Here is a 20,605-nt window from a genome sequence, read left to right as displayed (position 1 = left end):
TCATCCGGCTCTACAACTTGTTAACATCTGGAACTGTTACTTTAAAGAGTCATCATGCAATAATAAAATATGTCATTTGATAAAGTGATCGTCAAAGCACTAATAGCATTTATTAAAGAGACAGATTCCTTTAGTATTGCCTTGTACAGAATAAATAAAACATTAATATTTTTAGTAATTCCTGTAATATGTCCTAAAGATCTTAAATGGAAACTTGTCTTCACTGGGCTGGATACAACTTGGTTTAACCTAACTCTTCAGTTCATAGCCAGTCAGTTTCTTTCCGATTTTCAATAATAAGAGGATATTTTTGTAGACAATGAACCAAAATTCAGATTTTGAAAGAGGCACTTCCTAAAAAAGCAATCAAGGTTTGCAAAAATTCATTGTTACTGACTTGTACTAGTCTGTTGCTAGTATGTATGGACAAATTAATAATTATTGACAATCTTGTATTTCATAATCACAGCCAGATTTTGGTAGGTTTCCCAATTCTATCGACAGCTGCATCTCCATCAAATCAACTGATCAGAATTCTGACAGGAGTGGAGGAAGCTTGATAGTCTCTTGTGAAAGTTTGGTTACCAAATGCATAGCTCAAATGTGTTCATGAAATCAGTGAATTATATTGCCTTGACAGAAATGAATTATACTCAGTGCTTGATGAGTATCCTTTTTTTAAAGGTAGAGTTGATTAATTAAAGATATTTCCCAGTGACAGTCGCCTCATCTCCAGGCCTGCATTTATTGATAATGATGTTGACAACATTAAGAGGCTCCAAAATCAGCAGTGAAGATTGTAAAGTGAATTTAATTATTTCCATTGTTAATAAACCACTTCACTTTGATATTTCTTTGAGGACTTGAGTTTTAAAGAATTGCGCAAATATAAATCTTTCAGATTCTACTTGGGTATTTGAATTAGTTTAAAGAAAGGTCACTAGAAGAATCTTGAACGTTTAAACATTTTTTTTAAACAATGTTCAAGGTTCTTGGAAATAATATGTCTTCAGATAATTACACAGAGTCACTTTTCAAATCTTACCTGCCTGAGCTTTATACCTATCTTGTTTGAACAGAGTGTGGCTCAGAGAATTGTTTCTATTTGGAATCACTTAGATAAAGTCTGCTTGGGGAAGGTTACCCAGTTCATGTCTCCTCCTTCTGAAGAATTTTGTGGTAAATTTAGTGTGAAACCTGATTGTCTGCAAGAGTGACTGAACTTCTCAATGTTGTACATCCTGAGCAAGCTGTGTCTGTCAAGGCCCCAGATGTAATTGGCCACTGGTGCAAAACAAGCAGCTCATCGGAACATTTTATATCTTATCCTTTTGCCTTCAACAATAAACAAAATAGCCAGAAAGAATTTTTGAGATAACAAGTTGTAGAGATGGATGAACACAGCAGGCCAAGCAGCATCAGAGGAGCAGGAAAGCTGACGTTTCGGGTCGAGACCCTTCTTCAGAAATGGGGGAGGAGCCGGGGATTCTGAAATAAATAGGGAGAGAGGGGGAGGCAGATAGAAGATGGATAAAGGTGAAGATAAGTGGAGAGGAGACAGACAGGTCAAAGAGGCGGGGATGGAGCCAGTAAAGGAGAGTGTAGGTGGGGAGGTAGGGAGGGGATAGGTCGGTCCAGGGAGGACGGACAGGTCAAGGAGTCGGGATGCGGTTAGTGGGTAGGAGATGGGGGTGGGGCTTGAGGTGGGAGGAATGGTTAGGGAGGCGGGGACGAGCTGGGCTGGTTTTGGGATGTGGTCGGGGCAGGGGAGATTTTGAAGCTTGTGAAGTCCACATTGATACCCTTGGGCTGCAGGGTTCCCAAGCGAAATATGAGATGCTGTTCCTGCAGCTTTCGGGTGGCATTATTGTGGCAATGCAGGAGGCCCAGGACGGACATGTCATCCGAGGAGTGGGAGGGGTTGTTGAAATGGTTTGCAACTGGTAAGTGTTTGTTGCGAACCGAGTGTAGGTGTTCCACAAAGCGGTCCCCAAGCCTCCGTTTGGTTTCCCCGATGTAGAGGTAGCCACAACGGGTGCAGCGGATGCAGTATACCAGATTAGCAGATGTGCAGTGAACATCTGTTTGATGTGGAAGGTCTTCTTAGGGCCTGGGATGGGGGTGAGGGGGGAGGTGTAGGGGCAGGTGTAGCACTTCCAGCGGTTGCAGGAAAAAGTGCCGGGGGTGGTGGGGCTGGAGAGGAGTGTGAAGCGGACAAGGGAGTCACGGAGAGAGTGGTCCCTCCGGAAAGCAGATAAGGGTGGGGAGGGAAAAATGTCTTTGGTAGTGGGGTCAGATTGCAGATAGCGGAAGTGTCGGAGGATGATGCGTTGGATCCGGAGGTTGGTGGGGTGGTACATGAGGACAAGGGGGATTCTGTTTTGGTTGTTATTGCGGCTAGGGGGTGTGAGGGATGAGTTGCGGGAAATGCGGGAGACACGGTCGAGGGCATTTTTGACCACTGTGGAGGGGAAGTTGCGGTCCTTGAAAAACGAGGACATCTGAGATGTACGGGAGTGGAATGTCTCATCTCGGGAGCAGATGCGGCGGAGGCAAAGGAATTGGGAATAGGGATGGCATTTTTGCAGGAAGGTGGGTGGGAGGAGGTGTATTCTAGATAGCTGTGGGAGTCGGTGGGCTTGAAATGGATATCGGTTTCCAGGTGGATGCCAGAGATGGAGACAGAGAGGTCCAGGAAGGTGAGAGAGGTATTAGAGATGGTCCAGGTGAACTTAAGGTTGGGGTGGAAGGTGTTGGTGAAGTGGATGAACTGTTCGAGCTCCTCGTGAGAGCACGAGGCAGCGCCGATACAGTCATCAATGTAACGGAGGAAGAGGTGGGGTTTAGGGCCAGTGTAGGTACGGAAGAGGGATTATTCCACGTAACCTACGAAGAGGCAGGCATAGCTTGGGCCCATGCGGGTACCCATGGCCACCCCCTTTGTCTGTAGGAAGTGGGAGGAATTGAAAGAGAAGTTGTTGAGGGTGAGGACGAGTTCGGCTAAGCGGATGAGGGTGTCAGTGGAGGGGGACTGGTCGGGCCTGCGGGACAGTAAGAAGCGGAGGGCCATTAGGCTATCTGTATGGGGAATGCAGGTGTATAGGGACTGGACGTCCATGGTAAAGAGTTTTTGTTTCTTTTTGAAGTGAAATTCTGCAAAGAGAAATCATTTTTTTTCCCTTTACCTGAGCCGTGTGCATGTGTTTGTGTGCATATATGTTTTTGTTTTCTTTAGCATTGTACATATTTATATTTTCATAAAATGAATTTTGTGTGTTAACCAATTCCATATCTCAATAAATGGGTTTTGCTTTATAATAAACTTATAATTTTGTGCTTTATGTTGTTTTTATTCTTAAATAACTAACTGCTTGAGCCCGTGGTTGCTTTATCTGAGTGATGCAAGGAGAGTTCTACCACAGCTATCAAACTGAAGCCAAACTCTAATGCATACAGAACAGTTGATCATCTCATTCAATTAGTATCTTCATCCATATTTCAATCTCTTTTCATGCACAACAAATAATAGAAGCCCCTAAGCATCATGGTGTCTTTTTCATTCATTCATCGGACATTGACACCACAGTCTGGTCAGCATTTATTGCCCATCCCTAGTTGCCCTTGAGAAGGTGGTGGTGAGCTGCCTTCTTGAACCATTGCATTCTACCTGCTGTAGGTTGACCCACAATGCCCTTAGGGAGGGTATTCCATGATTTTTACCTAATGACACTGAAGCTGCATTGATATATTTCAAAATCAGGATGGTGAGTTGTTTGGAGGGGAACTCGTAGTTGGTGGTGTTCACATGTATCTGCTGCCCTTGTCCTTCTAGAGGGAAGTAGTTGTGAGTTTGAAAGGTGCTGTCAAAGAAACTTTGGTAAATTTCTGCAGTCCATCTTGCAAATAGTACACACTGCTGCTACTGAGTGTCAGTGGCAGAAGGAGTGGACATTTGTGAATGTGGTGTCAATCAAACATGTTGCTTTGTCCTGGATGGTGTCAAGCTTCTTGAGAGTTGTTGGGGCTGCATTCATCCAAGCAAGTGGGGACAATTCTATCATACTCTTGACTTTTGCCTTGTAGATGGTGGACAGGCTTTGGGAATTCAGGAGGTGAATTACTGACCACAGTATTCTGAGCCTCTGGCTTGCTCTTGTAGCCACTGTGTTTATGTGGTGAGTGCAGTTGAGTTTCTGGTCAATGATAGCCCCCAGTATGTTGATAGTAAAAGATTCAGTGATGGTAACACCATTGTCAAGAGGAAGTGGTTAGATTGTCTCTTATTGGAGATAGTCATTGCTTGGCATTTGTGTGGTGCAAATCTCACTTGCCACTTTTTAGCCCAAGCCTGGATATTGTCCAGATCCTGCTGCATTTGAACATAAACTGCTTAGTGTTTGAGGAGTTGGGAATGGTATTGAATATTGTATAACCATCAGTGAACATCCCTACTTCTGACCTTATGACAGAGGGAAGGTCATTAATGAAGATGGTTGGACACTATCCTGAGGAACTCTTGCAGAAATGTCCTACGTCTGAGATGGTTGACCTCCAACAACCACGATCATCTTCCTAAGTGTCAGGTCACTCTCACCTCACCTCTGGAATACCCATTCTTGGACCAAGGCTGTAATGAGGTCAGGGGCTGAGTGGCCCTGGCAGAACCCAAACTGGGTGTCACTGAGCAGGTTATTCCTGAGCAGGTGCTGCTTGATACTACTATTGATGACACCTTCCATCACTTTACTGCTGATTGAGAATATACTGATAGAGCAGTAATTGGCTGAGTTGGATTTGTCCTTTTTTGTGTACAGGACATTGTTGGGCAATTTTTCACATTGTTGGGTAGATGCCAGTATTGTGACTGTAGTGGAACAGCTTGGCTAGAGTAGTATTATTGCTGGAAGGTTTTCGTAGCCCTTAGCCTTTGTTAAGGTCAGAAACAATCTGGGGAGGTCATGGCCTAGTGGTATTTTGCTAAACTCGTAATCCAAAGACCCAAGTAATGTTCCTGAAGCCAGTCTCAAATCCCATCATGGCAGACAGTGGAATTTTAAGTCTGGATCTTTCTTTATTGAATTTAAAAATTAATGATGACCACAAAATCATGATTGATTCTTGGAAAAACACATTTGGTTCACTGATGTCCTTCAGAAAAGGAAATCTACCATCTTTACTGTTATAATTGTGGTTCACTAGAACAATAGAACATGAGGTAGATGGAGGGTAAGCTTGAACACAGAATACTTTATTTTGAAAAGTTGAAGCTTGCCTCCTACTCCTAATTTGAAAATGTCACTGTAACATTAGAGTCTAAAAATCCAAACTTTCCACCAACATTATTAAAGAAACCTGATTGGGGGACTCTCAATTAGTGACCAATCAGGAAGGCCATCCATAAGCGTTCCCACTACAGACCTAATCAGAAATCATCTGGAAGGTGGTGAAGTTCCCACAACACACTGATGCCCAATTAAATGCCTGCAATGCACTCCCTCCAAAACCACCAATGGCAGAGGGTGAGGATATTACATTCCATCCCTCGAGTCTGAGTCTGCTCTACGCTCATTGTTATAGATTGATCACTCTGATTTGTCAATACCTCGATTATCATTGCTTGATACAGTTCACAGGATGGGAGAAATTGAACTTGATGAGCTGGGTTTGTTCTATTCTATATTTCTTAGATTTCTAGTTAGGTGAACAGAATGTGCTTACACTGAAGCACAATTCCTGTTCCAACCTTTACTTTACCAAGTCCCATGAGACATAAACCATTAAATGTAGACTGACACCAAACAGTCAATGTGTAAAGATAGCAGGAACTGCAGATGCTGGAGAATCTGAGATAACAAGGTGTAGAGCTGGATGAACACAGCAGGCCAAGCAGCATCAGAGGAGCAGGAAGGCTGACGTTTCAGGCCTAGACTCTTCTTCAGAAATGGGGGAGGGTAAGGGGGTTCTGAAATAAATAGGGAGAGATGGGAAGGCGGATAGAAGATGGATAGAGGAGAAGATAGGTGGAGAGGAGACAGACAGGTCAAAGAGGCAGGGACGGAGCCAGTAGAGGTGAGTGTAGGTAGGGAGGTAGGGAGGAGATAGGTCAGTCCAGGGAGGACGGACAGGTCAAGGGGGCGGGATGAGGTTAGTAGGTAGGATATGGGGTGGGGCTTGAGGTGGGAGGAGGGGATAGGTGGGAGGAAGGACAGGTTAGGGAGGCGGGGACGAGCTGGGCTGGTTTTGGGATGCGGTAGGGGGAGGGGAGATTTTGAAGCTTGTGAAATCCACATTGATACCATTGGGTTGCAGGTTTCCCAAGCGGAATATGAGTTGCTGTTCCTGCAACCTTCGGGTAGCATTGTTGTGGCACTGCAGGAGGCACAGGATAGACATGTCGGAATGGAATGGGAGGGGGAGTTGAAATGGTTCGCGACTGGGAGGTGCAGTTGTTAAGTGCAACCGAGCGTAGGTGTTCTGCAAAGCAGTCCCCAAGCCTCCGCTTGGTTTCCCCAATGTAGAGGAGGCCACAACGGGAACAGCGGATGCAGTATACCACATTAGCAGATGTGCAGGTGAACATCTGCTTGATGTGGAAAGTCTTCTTGGGGCCTGGGATGGGGGTGAGGGAGGAGGTGTAGGGGCAGGTGTAGCACTTTCTGCGGTTGCAGGGAAAAGTGCTGGGGGTGGTGGGGCTGGAGGGGAGTGTGGAGCAGACAAGGGAGTCCCGGAGAGAGTGGTCCCTCTAGAAAGCAGATAAGGGTGGGGAGGGAAAAATGTCTTTGGTGGTGGGGTCGGATTGCAGATGGCGGAAGTGTCAGAGGATGATGCGTTGGATCCGGAGGTTGGTGAGGTGGTATGTGAGGATGAGGTGGATTCTGTTTTGGTTGTTATTGCGGGGAGGGGATGTGAGGGATGAGTTGCGGGAAATGTGGGAGACACGGTCGAGGCGTTCTCGACCACTGAGGGGGGGAAGTTGTGGTCCTTGAAAAACGAGGACATCTGAGATGTACGGGAGTGGAATGCCTCATCCTGGGAGCAGATGCGGTGGAGGCGAAGGAATTGGGAATAGGGGATGGCATTTTTGCAGGAAGGTGGGTGGGAGGAGGTGTATTCTAGGTAGCTGTGGGAGTTGGTGGGCTTGAAACGGATATTGGTTTCCAGCTGGTTGCCAGAGATGGAGACAGAGAAGTCCAGGAAGTAGAGAGAGGTATTGGAGATGGTCTAGGTGAACTTAAGGTTGGGGTGGAAGGTGTTGGTGAAATGGATGAACTGTTCGTGTTCCTCGTGGGAGCACGAGGCAGCGCCAATACAGTCATCAATGTAACGGAGGAAGAGTTGAGTTTAGGGCCAGTTTGGTATGGAAGAGGGATTGTTCCACGTAACCTAAGAAGAGGCAGGCGTAGCTTGGGCCCATGCGGGTACCCATGGCCACCCCCTTTGTCTGTAGGAAGTGGGAGGAATTGAAAGAGAAGTTGTTGAGGGTGAGGACGAGTTCGGCTAAGCATGGGGGGTTCGTGCTCCTATCTACTAACCTATTCCCGCCCCCTTGACCTGTCCGTCCTCCCTGGACTGACCTATCCCCTCCCTAACTCCCCACCTACACTTACCTTTATTGGCTCCATCCCCGCCTCTTTGACCTGTCTGTTTCCTCTCCACCTATCTTCTCCTCTATCCATCTTCTATCTGCCTCCCCCTCTCTCCCTATTTATTTCCCCTTCCCCTCCCCCATTTTTGAAGAAGGGTCTAGGCCCGAAATGTCAGCCTTCCTGCTCCTATGATGCTGCTTGGCCTGCTGTGTTCATCCAGCCCTGCACCTTGTTGTCTCTATTTCACCATTATTACCACTCTCCTGAAACAACTCAGAACAGCCGTACTTTGCAATAGTCCAACTATAATTTGAAACTAAAGCCTTCTAATATTTGCCATGAAGAGTGGAATATATAGAAAAAATGTTTTCTGAATGCAATAAAATTACAAACACTTCCAAAAATAAATTTACTGTGGGATTAGAGGGATGGGGGCAAATTTTCTGGTTCTCTTTCCACTTCCATTCCACCTCTGAACCATTTGTTCCTGACCTGTTGGAACTTTGCAAGAGGTCAGGGTTGGTACATATACGCTAGTCCCAATCAATGCCCTGATAAGTGGTCAATTATTGTTCACTGATTGGGTGCTCCATGTTTGGCTGCAATTTTGAGGCTGGTGGGAGGAGGGATGACTAGTGTGTTGTCCTCCTCTGGTGTGAAGGAGAGTCATCCATCCGTGACTGACACCTTTTCCTGATCAGACACCCCACCCCATCCAGAACAAAGCAGCCCATCTGATTGTTACTACATCCAAAGGCATCCGCTCCCTAATATGATCAGTAGCAGCAGAGTGTGTCATTGACAAGATGCACTGCAAAAAAATCATCAAAGTCCCTCAGACAGCACCTTCCAGACACACAGCCACTTCCATCTAGAAGGACAAGGGCAGTAGATACATGGGAACACCATCACCTGCAAGTTTTACTCCAAGCCACTCACCATGCTGACTTGGAAATATATCGCTGTTCCTCCGCTGTCACCGGGTTAAAATCCTGGAATTCCCTCCCTAAGAATATTGTGGGTCAACCCACAGAAGGTGGACTACAGCAGTTCAAGAAGGCAACTCACCAACAACTTCTCAAGGGCAACTAGGGATGGGCAAGAAATGCTGACCCAGCCAGCGATATCCACATCCCATGAGTGAATAAAAACAAAATCCCCTGTCCAGGGTCAGCACAACATTTCCATCAAGTGTTGGCTCCTGTGGCTTTTCAGCAAAACCCCCTCATTCCAACAGTCAGACTAACCAACAGATTGTAGGTGGGATTTTGTCCCTGTGAGAAGTAAATTTGGATTTGCTCTGATTAAAGCAGCACAGAGTGGTAAACAGCTTCAGACCCTTATCACGTTATTCAGTGGCAGGCAAGGAATCACCCTCATTCAAAACTCCTCTCCAATCTGTTCATTTTTTTTTCATTCTTTGCCCAATGTGTTCATTTTCTTTAACCTTTTGTGAGAAGTTACCATCATTGCTGGTCTTCAGACACCATGTTACCTTTCAGGTCAGTTAAGAATCAATCACATGTCAGCCAGATAGGGTTAGAATGGCAGATTTCCTTCTCTAAGGGGCAGCAGTGAGAAAAATGGGCTTTTACAGCAATCTTTTAGAATTTCATAGTCACTCTGATTGTGGTTAACTTTAGATTCCAGATTAATTAATTGAATTCAAATATTACCAGCAACCACAGTGAGATTTGCATGATTGTCCTTAAAGCATTAGCCTTGTAAAGGCTGTATCTTTTTATTTTTCTGTACTTTTCATTGTGGATAGGGCTGTTTTGAAAACTAAGGGTTGTAGATGGATTGCTGAATATTTGAAAAGCAAGTTACTGAAACTTATTGTGAGCTGTGTTTATGCTGCTGCTTTGTTCTCAAGCCAGGAGAAAGACAATGCAGACAGATCGGAACCAGGGAGTGTGAACTAAGTCTGATTCGGCCAGCGACAAGTTGCTTATTGGTTTGTGCAGGCGTGATGACTTGTGGATGACAAAGGTACCAGCCTGACACTGACTTTCTGATTGTCGCTTGGCTAAGTGGACAGCTTGAGGGTGTGAGCAATACTATCAGAAGCTTTTGGACTGCTGCAGGGGTCAGATGGAATATCTTTCTTTGCATTAAAATGTCTCAAGTATCAAGAAAGCCAGTTTAATTTCTACTACCAATAATAGAGTCATAAAGTCACACAGCACAGAAACATATCCTTCAGCCCAATAATGCGCATCGACCAGATATCCCAATCTGACCTCGTCGCATTTGGCAGCATTTGGCTTATATCCCTCTAAGCCCTTCTTATTCATCCAGATATCTTTTAAATGTTGTCATCGTACCAGCCTCCACCACTTCCTGTGGCAGCTCATTCTATCCATGCACAACCCTCTGTGTAAGAAGTTATCTCTCATGTCCTTTTTAAATCTTTCCCATCTCACCTTAAACCTATAACCTCTAGTTTTAGAACCCCCCACCTGGGGAAAAGAATTGATGTAAGTTGTGGTCTTTATTCAGTAGTTAATAGATTTTGCAATTCGTGTACCAATTGTTCTGTGCCTCCTGCAAAGAAGTGAAAGGGACCCGAAGAAGAGAAATTGAAAAGCTGCAAGTCCTCAAGAGCAAAGGATTGTCTCTGTGAACCCTGTGGACTTGGATTGTTGAAATGCTTCCCAGTTCTACTTCCTTCCACCCAAAACATCAATGTTTTAGTTTATCTACCTGAGTCTGTCTGTACGTAGGGATGGTCAGCATTTTAACTACAGAGTTAAGTGTCAACATTTCACAATTGTTTACCTGTGGTTCGAATCCATTTATCTGTTATAAAAAGTAGTCCTTTCAAGTACAGAAACCTGGTCCATGTTTTTTGTTAGCCCGAGTCTACCTGGTAGATCAGTTGGGCAGTTTGTGAACCTTGATAACATTTTTTAACTTTTATGCCAACTCTGGGAATAGTGGGACTTTCAGTGTGATACTCCCATTGAGGTGGGACTGAGGTTGGGCTTCTTGAATACTAGCGCCAGTGACATTAACAACAAGTGACTGTTTCCCCTGAAACCTATATTGCAATATTACGGTGCAAAATAAGACTGAATTTCCATTCTGCTTATTCTATGATTTTTCTATAAAATAAATGAATATCTTCAAAGACTTAAAATCTTAAGAGCTCAAAAATGCATCTAATGTCCTGTATAGTTTTGAATAAGCTCAAGCCAAATTCCACCCTCTCCATATCTTCCAATCTTCTATTCAATTTTTAATTGCACATAATTGCTTTAGGGCTGTATTTGTACCGGGACACAACCCTGACAAACAGTGCTGGGAGTCACTTTAATTCCTTCTCAGGTGTCGTGGTGGGGATGCAGGGATGTGTTGGTGAAATGCTAATGTCATTGAGACAGTGATCTAGGATAGCAGACTAAAGCTCTGGGGTCATGGGTTCAAATTGCATTGTAACAGCTCATAAAACTTGGATTCGAAAGGGTATCAGGAAGCCTTTTGGTTAGCACGGACAAGATAACCAAATGGCTTGTTTCTGTGTTGCATCATTTCTATCGTTCTACAGTTATCTCACATGTACTTTTCCCAGGTCTCACAATTCCTCTATAATTAACTCTAATTCCTCCTTCTCAAGATCTAGCAATGGCAGCAACATTGGTCTCATGTGGACACACCACAGGATGCCTTCACATGAATTAATAGCTGACAAGCCTTTACACATAACAATTTCTTCTCATGTAGCTCTGAATCTCACCCGCATGAATTTAAGGCTCTCGTTGCCAATTCTTTGATCAACAGACTCCATCTTTAACTATTTTTCAAGAGGCCACATGGTCTAATCATATTTCTCATGTTCATTTGTGCAGCAATACTTTCAAACTGTACTGTACATTCTCAAATGAAACAGGAATCATTTCACAATTTGGAATCAAGGCAAAAGTCATGTACCAATTGTGTCATAATATAAAGACAAACAGTGAAAAGTTGGAAGCTGCCTGGACTTTTTATTTAAAATTTATTGTTCTGTTATTAAATGGAGTTTGGATCTGATATTGTAATCATACTTGGAGCTTATCAACAAAGTACAAGTTGTTTACATTTTTTTAAGGAAAGCTACAGAATTGTAAGGGATTACACACAGAGTTAAAATCAGAATTAAGGACAGCATGCAACACCTACCTCAAAGGCAACTCAACTACATTTTACACAGCGAAGGATTGACACCCATACGCAGGTTGGGCAACTTGTCTGGGTTGGGATGATGTTTTCACATGATCCTCTATTGTTAAATGCTTTAAAATCTACTGCTCCTGCAAAGAAAAACAGATCTTTGTTAGACATTATGGAACTACTGTGAACAGAAAGGCACAGACAGAGAGGACAATATTGCAGGCCAAACAGTGAGGCAACATCTCGAATTGAGTAAATTTGTTATTAAATAATTTACTACTCAGGCATTCTGTTTGTGGTAAGTTGCGTGCAATAACAACACATTTTATTAACTTACAAAGTTTTAATCTGAGTGATCACAAATATGTCAAATATTTTTAAATCACAGAGAAAAGATTTTGATCTCTCTTGGGGGAGTCATCTTGCAAATTCTAATAAGAGTAATTAAAAGTGCAAAATGATGAGTAGGTTCAGATACTCTGCATTTTGATGAATTTTCACAGAGTGTTGAGCTCCCTGCCTCTTTTTCATTTTCTCAATGAAGCAGAACGATGTGCTTTCCAATGTAGGAAATGAGCAAATGTTGACTCAAAACCGCAGCAGAAAGTAAATACTCCTAAATATAAGCCTTTCGTATGTGGACCTTATGTAAAATTCATTTACATTCAGTTTATGCCACATATTCAAAGACTAACATCTTACATAAACAATTTTCAAGTAATCATAAAACAGAAGCATAATTATATTGCAAATATTGAAGGACATCTATATTTGTTATTTTTTCAATATTCAATTCAATAATTTCAATCGCATTATCTAACTAGATTAATGCAGGCAATATATTGATGTAGGTAACATAACTTAATCAATGAATGCTGACAATAAAAGCCAAGTTGAGTTGTCAAATTTCTTGATGTGTCATCAATGTTAAATCCGATGATTCAAGTTGCTATTTTAAAGAGTCTTGAATAATTAGTTTACACAATTAGTATGCACATTATCATCTAAACAGCCTGCCGTGGTTATTTGAGAATATTTAATTTAACTCTTTACGCACTACAAACAAATACATCACTTGTTTTTCATACATAACAGCATCAACTAATTAAATGAACCAAAACCACCAGGATATGAGAAGGACTTTCACTCAGGGAATACTGCTTTAAAGCAGCTCAGCACAAACATAGTACATGCAAACATTGGAATAAAGAAGGAGAGGAGGCCACTCAGCCCCTGAAGCCTGCTGTACCATTCAATAATATCATGATGGAGCTGATTACACTGCATTCCTGCCTATGCATGATAATGTTTAACCATCTTGCCTATCAATAATCTGTTTACCACTGCCTTAGATATAGTCAAGAACTCAGCTTCCACTACCTTTTGAGGAGGAAGGTTTCAAAGACTCACAACCCTCTGTAAGTTTCTCATCCAGTAGCAGCAGAGTGTACTATCCGCAAGACGCACTGCAGAAAAACACCAAAGATCCTCAGGCGACACCTTCCAAACCATGACTACTTCCATCTAGAAGGACAGGGGCAGCAGATACATGGGAACATCACCACCTGCAAGATTCCCTCCAAGCCACTTGCCTTCCCGACTTGGAAATATATCGCTGTCCCTTCACTGTTGCTGGGCCAAATTTCTGAAACTCCGTTCCTAAGGGCATTGTGGGTCTACTTACAACACACACTGTAGTGGTTCAAGAAGGCAGCTCACCACCACTTTCTCAAGGGCATCTAGGGATGAGCAATAAATGCTAGCCCTGCCAGTAATACCCAATCCCTTGAGTGAATAAAATTAAATTGGACTACTTGATTTAATTAGTTTGAAGCTTTATTTCATTCTCAAACATAATAGAATCAACTAAATAAATGGACTACAGGCGTGAGAACGTCAGTAAAAGGGAAAATGTTAAGAGTCAATTAGAAAGGATGTGATAACTACGTTTCTAGATAAGAATGTGCAAAGTCAATTTGGATTTATGAAAAAGCAATCGCGCTTGACAAACTTTTTGAGGTTTTTTTGAGTATATTACTTATAACATTGATAAATGAGAATAAGTAGTTTTTGTGCATTTGGATTTTCAGAAAGTTTTGAAATGTTCCAACACAGGAAGTTGGTAAATAAAATTATAACACATAAGATAGGGAGAAATAAATGGATGTGAATTGGCCAATAGACAGAAAGCAGGCAATAGGAATAAACAAATCCTCTTTAGGCTGTTCGGAGTTGTCATCACAATGATCTTTGCTAAGTTTATGTCTGTTCACCATATTAATGATTTAGACGTGGAGACCAATTAAAGTATTTCCAATTTTATTGATGACTCTGTACTGGGTGGTGCATAATTTGTGAAGAAGATGCAAGGAGGCTTGAAGAGGTGTTCTGAAGCAGGATCACTGGATTTGAAAAGATAACTCTGTTTCTCCCTCTATAGATGCTGCTAGATCTGCTGAGTTTCTCCTGCAATTTCTGCTCCTGTATGTTTCAACACAATTTGAACAGATTAAATGAATAGGCTAGAACATATAGATGGAATATATGTGAATGCGTGTGAAGTTATTCACTTTCATAGAAAAATGCCAGGAAGGCATAATATTTATAAAATAGTGAGAGTTTGAAAAGTACAGGTATCCAAAGTCAACTTGGCCATCCTTGATCATGAGTCAGACAAGGTAGGTAGGCAGATACAAAAGCAATTAGGAAAGCAAACAGCATATTAGCTTTCATTAGAAAGGGTTTTAAGTACAGAAGTAAGGAAGTCTTGCTGCAGTTATGTCAACCCTTGATGAGACTACACCTGGAGTATTGTGGACAGGTTTGTTATTCTTATATAAGGAAGGACATATCAGTCATAGAGAGAATGCAATGGAGGTTCAGTAGCTTAATTCCTGGGATAGCAGGGTTATCTTATACAGACTGAGAAAACATTGTCTGGACTCACTAGAGTTTCAGGGAATTAGAGGTGGGTTAAATGAAACTAACAAAATTCTTACAGGATGTGACAGGGCGGGTGCAGATAGGGTGGTCCCGCAGAGTCTGAAACCAGGAGAAATAACCTTCAGATAAGGGAATTCTTTCCACCACAGGGATGTGGAAGTTCAAACATTGAGCTTGTTCAAGGCAGAAAATAATAGCTTTCTGGAGATGAATGACATGGGAAAGTAGGATTATATGGAGTTTAGTAAAATGAAGAAGGGTCTCATAGGAACCTATAAAATTCTCACAGGATGAGACAGGGTAGATGCAGGAAGGACATTCCCAATGGTGGGGGAGTCCAGAACCAGGGATCATAGTATAAGCATAAGGTGTAAACTTTATAAGACTGAGATGCGGAGAAATTTATTCACCCAAAGAATGGTGAGCCTGAGGAATTCACTAGCATAGAAAGTGGCTGAGGCCAAAACATTGTGTGTTTTCAGGAAGGAGGTAGATATAGCTCTTGTAGTTACAGGAATCAAGGGATATGGGGGTGGGTGGGATTAGAGTATTGAAATCAATGACTAGCGAAGATCATATTGGATGGTGGAACAGGCTCGAGGGGTCAAATGGCCTACTCCTGCTTCTGTCTCCTCTGTTTCTATGTTTCAGCCATGATCAAACTGAATAACAGAGTAGGTTTGATAGGTTGAATGGGTAATGCCGTTTCTATGTTCCTAAATCCTTGCCACACGTTATTCTAAACACTCCACATTGTCACATATGATAACCAAAAGTATTTTTTTTATGTGTGGTTGTAAAAATGTCTGATAACCTTAGTCAGATGGGATAAAACAGTTGAGTTTGTTAATGTTCCTGCAACTGGATTTAACATCCACTCTCTCCTCCATCAGTGCACCATGGCAACACAGCAATGATACTTTATGACCACTTCAGCTATTTGTTGTGACTACTTTGGCACTTTCTTTCCAGCTGTGACTCGATCATTGGGAAGAAGCTGCAATATTGTGAAAACACCATCACCTCCAAACTCCCTGTGAATCATTCCTCATCCTGAATGTGACACATATTACTGTTTGTTTATCTTCAATGTTCCTCTGTTCTTAAACCCACAACCTAACCCATCAGGGGAGCACCATCTCCACAGGGAGTTCAACAGCTCATTGAAGAGAACCATCATGTAGAAGTGTGCAAAGAGGCAAGAGGGACAAATAAAGGGAAGAGACAATACACTGGGAAGCAGAGTCTTTATTTTATTCATTCATGGGATGTGGGTGATGCTGGCAAGCCAGCATTTATTACCCACCTGAATTGCCCAGATGGCAGTCAAGAATTTACCACATTGTTGTGGCTCTGGAGACATGTGTAGGCCAGACCAGGAAACAATGACAGGTTCCTTCCCTAAAGGATATTACTGAACTAGATAAATTCTTTCAACAATTGACAATGGTTTCATGGTCATCATTAGACTTTTAATTCCAGATTTGTATTGAATTCAAATTCCACCATCTGTCAGGTGCCCACAACATTACCTGGGTCTCTGGATAATAGTTTAGAGTTAATCCCACTAGGCGGCTGCCTCCCCTGATCTTTTACAGAGGAGGGAAGCTGTTCTTTAATAACCACACACCACATGGAGTTGTGAATCAACCATCCATTCTATCCCCTGTTCTACATCCTGCCCAATAAAACAGTTGAAAATATCAAGTCTGATGACTCCAGTTAGCAGTACGTCTTAAACAACGTATGACATGTGGCTCAGTGGTTAGCACTGCTGCTTCACAGTGCCAAAGACCTGGGTTTGATCCCAGTCTCGCGCAACGGTCTGTGTGGAATTTTCACATTCTCCCCATGTCTGCATGGGTTTTGTCCGGGAGCTTTCGTTTCCTCCCACAGTCCAAATATGTTCAGGCTAGGTGGATTGCCCATGCTAAATTGCCCATTGTGTCCAGGGATGTGTAGGTTATGTGGATTAGCCATGGGAAATGCAGGATTACAGGGATAGGATTGGGTCTGGGTGGCATGCTCTTCAGAGAGTCAGTGTGGACTTGTTGGGCTGAATAGCCTGTTTCCATGCTGTGGGGATTCTATGAAAAAAAAATTCACCTCCTATATTCTAAACTTGAACTACTATTTATTTTTCTCTCATGTTGGGGAATAGCAATTTAAATTCATTGATGTTCTTTGTTATTCTTCATTGTTGAGTCATCTCTTAATGTCTTCTCCATCCCACAGGCATGCAAATTCTACTTGTGTTTACTCCACTCATCTTCCAGTGTTACAATCTTCCAGTGTTGCTTATTTTATTGTTTTATCTACAACTGTGAATCACCAAGAAGCTGTCTGTGTGTTTTTGTGTTTTAGTGACTATTTGCATCTGTAATGTGAAGGTGTTGGACAAGGGTGGACAATGTCAGAAAGCACATGACACCAGGTCACAGTTCAACAGGTTTATTTGAAATCACAAGCTTTTGGAGTATTACTCCTTCATCAGGTGAAGTGGAGGGAAGAAGAAAGGCACAGATATTACAGGTAGAAAGATCATTGCAAGATAATTCTAGTTAATTAAGAGTGTCAAAACATTGTACAAATGATCTGAGTGAAGCATCGACAGGCTGAATAACAAGTCTTTGCAAGTGATTAAAAGTGTCAAACGGTGTGAGTAAAGTGTCAACAGCTGAATAGCAAGTGAAGGGATGAAACATCAATGATCAAGGACATTCAACCTTCAATCTTTGGGTAAAAATCCTTCAAGGTGGACTTCAAGATTCTGTGTTGTTCTGTATTACCGAGCAGAAACTGATAGCCAATTCTGTACCCACGAACGTGGCCTCAATCATGATCTTTGGTTTATGTGGCGCTATGTGTAACCCGACCATATAAATTCTCTAATTGTAAAATCTTCCTTACTGTCCTGTTTTTACACCATCACCTTGATAACTTGGTATGATTTCTCTACCTTAATTAGTTTGTACAGTTTTGGATTACTTACTACTTTGGTTAGACCCTCATCATCTGACTCCTATGTCTATCATGTTGTGCTAGCCAGTTGGTTCATCTCCCACACCACTTTATTTTTGATTTTTTGAAATTATCTCTCTGCCTTATTTAATCAGATTATAGGTCATCCCTTTGCTTGTTATTCAGCTGTTGACAACTCCACTCACAGCATTTGTACAATCCTCTGACACTCTTAATTACCTAGAATTATCTTGCATTGACCTCTCTGCTTATAAATTCTGTGCCTGTGTGCTTCCCTCTACTTTACTTGATGAAGGAGCAGCATCCTAAAGTTTGTGATTTCAAATAAACCTGTTGGACTATAACCTGGTGTTGTGTGACTTCTGACTATTTGCATCTGGTAAGAGTTGTAGATGTTGTATTAAACCAATGTCATTGAGTGAAGAATCTAATCTAATATCTTGCTGAAATCTACTGGCATCTATTGACAGTGAGATTGGCTGTAAACTGATTTAAATATCCAGAGGTGGTGAAAAGTGTGGCATAAATAGCAATCTTTCCTTAAAACAGAAAAACCAAAGGATTGTCAAGAAACCATTATGAAGTAATTTCCATGTGCTGAATAATTCCAAGACGTACAAGCACATAAAAGATTAGGCCAACATTCTGCTGTGGTACTGTGTGATTACTGTACTGTTCAAAGTGTCATCTTTTAAATGATTTATGATGCCTTGAGCCTCCTCTCTGGCCAATATGTGAGATTTGATGGTATTGTTTTGAAGAAAAGCATGTGTGTTATTCTTTGATGTCACAGCAAATATTTATCATGCAATTAACATCAAAAAACCAAATTATTTGGTCAGTAATAAATTAGCATCTATGGGATTCTTTTGTGTGCAACTGGGCTGCTATATTTCCTACATTACAACAGTGACTACATTTCAGAAAGTTCTCCATTGAGACTAGGTTTGGAATGCCTCATGCTTCACTACTAACCTGGAACATAAAATTACCATCACTGAAGCAAGTGAACATTTATTCAGTCATGAGATGTGAATGTTGCTAGATGGGCCAGCATTTATTGCCATCCTTAGTTGCCCTTGACAAGGTGGTGATTAGCTGCCTTGTTGAAACCCTACAGTCCACTTGCTGTATGTAGAACCACAATGCCCTTATAGAGGGAATTCCAGGATTTTGACCGAGCAACAGTGAAGGAACAGCAATATATTTCCAAGTCAGGATGGTGAGTGATTTGGAGGGGAAAGTTAAGGTGGTGGTGTTCCCATTTATCTGCTGCCCTTGTCCATCTAGATGGAAGTGGCTATGTGTTTGGAAGATGTTAAGTCATGAGGCTTGCTGAATTTCTCCAGTGCATCTTGTCGATGATATCACAAACATTCACTCCCTCCACCGCTGATGCTCAGTAGCAGCAATGTAAATAAAGGGTGCCTTGGTGATAGGGAACTGGCCTCTGTGTAGTTATTTCACTTGTATTGGAAAGCTGTTGAGCTGTTTGCAAGGTGCAATGAGTACAATATAATAAAGATCTAGTTTATTTCATTGAAAGTAAGTGATCTCAACAAAAATTCTGAAATACTTTAAAAGGACAGAGGTTAGATGGTTCCCCTGGTTGGAGAATCTAGAATCTAGAGGGGCTCAGTTTAAAAGTAAAGGGGGGGATGGTATTTACATCTGAGATGCTGACAAATATTTTTACTCAGATGATTGTAAAACTTTGAATTTCACAGAAGGCTGTGGAAGCTCTGTCTTCATGCATGTTTAAGGTAGAGATTGTGAGATAAGGTGTGGAGCCAAAAATCTGAATGTTTTCTGAAGAAGAAAGCTGAAACGTCAGCTTTCCTGCTCCTCTGATGCTGCTTGGCCTGCTGTGTTCATCTAGCTCTACACCTTGTTATCTCAGATTCTCCAGCATCGGCAGTTCCTACTATCTAAGGTAGAGATTGACTGTTTTCTGATTAACCATAGCATACAAGGTTAAGGAGATGGTTTCGGTAAAATGCATTGAATACATCAATCAGCCATCATCGCATTGAATAGTGGGGCAGGCTCGATGGACTGAATGGCCTATTCCTGTTTTTGTGTTCCTAATAAAGAATTGGCCGTAATGGTATTAGTTTTATGTCCAGGTGAACCAAGTCTGCTCATCACCATGTCGGAGCTTTGCTGACATCGTATTAGTGACCATCATATGATAGAATTCACCCTGTGGTTTGAGAGGGAGAAACTGGAATCAGATGTAACAGTATTACAACTGAGTAAAGGGAACTACAAAGATGTGAGGGAGGAGCTGGACAGAGTTGATTGGAATGGGAGCCGAGCAGGGAAAATGATGGAGCAACAATGGCAGGCATTTCTGGGAGTAATTTGGGAGGCACAGCAGGAATTCATCCCAAAGAAGAACAAACATTCTATGGGGAGGATGAAGCAACCATGGCTGACAAGGGTTGTTAGGGATAGCATAAAGCAAAAGAAAAAGCATACTATGTCATGAAGAGTAATGGGAAGCCAGAGGATTGGGAAGCCTTTAAAAAAATAGTAGAGGATAACTTTAAAAATACTGTAAGAATGGAGAAGGTGAAATGTGAGAGTAGCTAGCTAGTAATATAAAACAAGATTGCAAGAGTATTTTTAAGATCTACGAAAGGTAAGACAGAGACAAGAGTAGACGTTGGACCACTGGAAAATACGGCTGTAGATGTACTAATGGGGAACAAGGAAATAGCAGAGGAACTGAATAGGTACTTTGCATAGGTTTCACAGTGAAAGATACCAGCTGCAGATGAGAACTTCAAGAGAGCCAGGAGGCAGAGGTGAGCGGCCATCACTAAGGAGAAGGTGCTGGGAAGCTGAAAGGTCTGAAGGTGGAGTAAATCACCCAGACCAGATGACTACACGCAGAGTCATCCCTTCAATCGGAGGCTGTATCGTCAGGTCCTAGT

General features: G+C 42.1%; 1 protein-coding gene across 3 annotated transcripts in view; it reads right to left on the bottom strand.

Moving 5' to 3' along the window:
• The window catches only part of LOC109927670 (cadherin-18-like), a 578,296-nt gene that overhangs the window by 450,586 nt on the left and 107,105 nt on the right, over nucleotides 1–20,605 (bottom strand). For all 3 annotated transcript variants that reach the window (XM_048616417.1, XM_048616438.1, XM_048616423.1), the window contains exon 2: nucleotides 11,751–11,881. The gene's annotated coding sequence lies outside the window, so the exon portion shown is untranslated. The remainder of the gene's footprint in view (nucleotides 1–11,750; nucleotides 11,882–20,605) is intronic.

Source organism: Rhincodon typus, chromosome 2 (assembly GCF_021869965.1).
Source record: "Rhincodon typus isolate 14 chromosome 2, sRhiTyp1.1, whole genome shotgun sequence".
NCBI classification, from domain to species: domain Eukaryota; kingdom Metazoa; phylum Chordata; class Chondrichthyes; order Orectolobiformes; family Rhincodontidae; genus Rhincodon; species Rhincodon typus.
This window is presented reverse-complemented; position numbering and strand designations above follow the sequence as displayed.